Source organism: Euleptes europaea, chromosome 1, assembly GCF_029931775.1.
Source record: "Euleptes europaea isolate rEulEur1 chromosome 1, rEulEur1.hap1, whole genome shotgun sequence".
Taxonomy (NCBI): domain Eukaryota; kingdom Metazoa; phylum Chordata; class Lepidosauria; order Squamata; family Sphaerodactylidae; genus Euleptes; species Euleptes europaea.
Genome location: NC_079312.1, coordinates 62,433,862 through 62,437,592, shown reverse-complemented (window position 1 = coordinate 62,437,592; position 3,731 = coordinate 62,433,862).

The window sequence follows — 3,731 nt, the reverse complement described above, 5'->3', positions numbered from 1 at the left end:
GTTGGAGTACTGCCTTGCAGAACTTGTCAGATGGTTGGGAGCTGTCCATGGTTCTGTATATTTTGTTATCAACTCTGCCCTGCTGTTTCTTATCTTGTCAAAAGGATAGTCTGGAAGCCTTGGATGTGGGAAGGGCTGTGTGTGTGTGTGTGTGTAATGGTATTCACTGCTTTTTTTGGGCTCTCCCAAGGGGGAAATTGGTGGAAATGGGCACAACCTAATGTATGAATACCTGCACTTAAAAAAAAGCAATAGGTATGGGAAGAGGATGCCTGAAACACTGTCCAGGCATCTTGGTCCCATACTCAATGCTTTTTGTATTCAGGGTTGGGATTAAATGTCCAACCTAGCCTTTGACATAGGCTTTTAGCTTTGGAAATAATGTATTCACTCTAAACCCTATTTTAAGGAAAACTTCTGAAAATACAGCAGCTCATCCCAATGGTCTGAGTGATAATTATATGTAATATGGAAATGAATTAGGGACGTGCATTTCACCAGCATTTGCTCATTTTCTTGAAAGGAAGGACACCCCTCCTTTTGTAATTTTTGCACCTCCTTTTGAAAGGGTTCAAAATTGTTCACAAGGACTTTGTGGGCAGGTGGGAGAGAACCAAGTTAATGTTTCTTCTGTACTGATGTTTCCTTTCCCCAGTCAAGATACATATATTTAGTGGCAGCATCTGAATGGATGTGTCAACACATGGCACTTTTTAGACAAGAAGTATTTGGGAGATGGCATCCAGTGTATACTGCCTGTACTGCTTTAATTGATACTGTGGTTAGGAACTTATGAATACTGCTTTCTGGATGCAATAGAAAATGCTGATGGCTGCAGATCTTTCTGGCTCATCCTTCCCCACACCAACCACATGGAGTAATAGTCATGTGGGTTGGGAGGCTGCTTTGGGGAGGGGGCAAAATTGCTCTCTCCTGCCTCTTGTGTGCGCGGAGCTCTACTGGAAGAGTGAGAGAGGACTGATTAACCCTCTACTGTATTCTCCTTACCTCCATGGTTGCTGCAATCCTGGGAAACAACTTTCCTGGGATTGAAAATGGCTGCTGGGAGAATTGGGGATCCTTGCACAGATCTTATAAGGTTCTCATACTGGATCTCACCCAATCTGTTGATGCATTTGAATTAAAAAAATGTATGTATATGCTATGCATTGTTGATTAGAATGATCTGTGAGGATCAGTCAACATGAAAGAATATACCATTCTCAGGAGAGCTGAATTTATATTTCTTATCATTTCAAGCATTTAATTTTTAATCGAGATAATCATTGAAATTTTGCCCTGTCTGGAAAAGAGTTTGCAAACCTGCCTTTCTGTAGTTTCTTAAATATTATACCCAGCAGATAGCAACAATGATTTATACCATACTGAATATCGGACCAGAGATACCAGTAGGGCATGGTGTTCTTCGAAGTGAACAGATGGGATTTTAGTATATTTTCTAGAATGAATATTAAAGTTCATGTTGATTTCATTTAATCGATGTAGGACTTTTCATAAGTATATCCAGATAAGGTTTTTTGTGGGGTGGGAATTAATAGAGCTTTGGGTATAATATATAGTCTGTAACTTACAAACAGTGATGATTTTAAATATGGACTATGTAGCCTGTAGTAGTGGTTAAGGTGTCATCCCCACTTGCTCCATGACCTTGCTGGGTGACCTTGGGCCAATCACACACTCTCAGCCCCGACCCTGGCTAGTATTTGGATGGGAGACCTCCAAGGAATACCAGAGTCATGTCACAGAGACAGGCATTGGCAAACCACCTCCAAAGTCGCTTGCATTGAAAACCCTACAGGATCTCCATAAGTCAGCTGTGACTTGACGGCCAAAAAAAGGCCTGTAACCAAGGATACATATATGCAGGTCTTTGGACTTGGTGAATCTAGATATCTGCATTTATGGTTTGAATATGCTAGCCTGGTTTCTTAAAATGGAACAATTCATTAAATAGTAATAGTCATAGCAACCTGATTGAAGTTTCTTGCAACATTAGTGTCACTGTGATAGATTAATCTTCCTTACACTGGGAATTTGTCTATGCTTCAACAACCCTTTGACATAAACACAAATACATTCACAGATGTTATTAATCCTCCTTTTATTTGTTATACATATTTAAAACCATAAGCTTTGCCTTCATTATAAAGCTTGCTGAAGCGCTTTCTCTGTGTGAGGGAAATTCTGGCTGTTTTGCAATCTCATATCACATGAGCCGCCATCTATTGATTAAGAGCTAAGGAGGAGGAGTCACACTAGCATACCTGAAAGTACCAGAGGTTTTTTTTTTTTTTTACTGTGCTGGCTCAGTTCTTTTGTTTCAAGGTCAGTTTTTATTTTTAGGTTGAAATTTCCCATCATGTTTTTAAGTGATTTATGATCCAGGCAAACATTACTATGTGCAAGGAAGAGACCTGTAATGTGTAGAGAATTAAGTAGTGCCTTTGGCTGACTAAAAGATCTTGGCAACAAAATCCTTCTAGGACTTAGTAGTTTTGAAATGAACTGGGGTAGACTTCTTCCAGTCCTCCTGCTGGTCTGGGACATCCAGTTTCTGCTTTTTCATGGACTTTCACATTTTTTTTTTCATATTATATTTTTTGCCAATTTTTCTTGATTTGGTTTGTTGTAAATTCACCTTTGGTCGGTCCTTCCTTCCTTCCTTCCTTCCTTCCTTCCTTCCTTCCTTCCTTCCTTCCTTCCTACCTACCTACCTACCTACCTACCTACCTACCTACATTTTTTAGAAAACACAATCTTGCCTTTTCTAACAGCTTTGGTTCTACTATTGAGCTATGCTGGCATACTTTCTGATTTGTTGATGCATTGTCTAATCTGCCTTGGTTGCCACTGTTGTCGCTAGACCTTATTATTTTATTTTTTGGTTTTCTTCTGAGTAAGTCTCTGAACTTTGAGCTATAACTTTGTGAATTGAATATACATAGTTACATGACACAAAATCCCATTGAACTGAATGGAGTTTAATCATGCTGAGCCCTGTGCTGGAGAGCCAAGTAATGGTGTGGTAGTTAGAGTGTTGGACTAGGATTTGGGAGACCTTAATTCAAATAACTCAGCCAGGAAGCTCATTGGGTGACTTTAGGCCAGTCACCTTCTCCCAGCCTCTCTGGATTGCTGTGGAGGGAAAATAGAGGAGGAGAGAATGTTGTATGCTACCTTGAGCTTCTTAGAAGAAAAGTGGGATAAAAATACAGTAGAGAGATAGATTTTAGTCTGTGTTTCCAAGCAGCTTGGTGGGCAGCCCAATCTTGAAGGGGGGGCAGTTCTGTGGCAGCCAGGGGTGATGCATCCGCACCGCCTCCTCTGAGGTTTCCTGGCTGCCACAGTGGGAAAAAGAGACGTAAAAATTAAAAAAAAATTAAAAGGGGGGAATCCCCCATTGCCAACAAGGGGGCTGCGCCACTGAAAAAGGTGGTGCAGCCCCACTGCCACTCAAGGGGGTGTTCCTGGGGCGAAAGGGCTGTGGAGGCTAACTAAAGGCCCTGACTAAAGGCCCCTGAGGATGCCCCGGGAATGCGGGCCAGCATGTTTGCCCCAGTGCTGGCATAGGTGCCACCTTATTCCATGATAAGGTGGCACCTACGCTGGCGTAGGGTCACGTTGGGTCCAGAAGAGTTTTGGCCCCCCTTTAGGAATGGGCTCAAAATCAGTAACTGTAAGGCCACTTCGCAAAATATTCACAGTTTTGC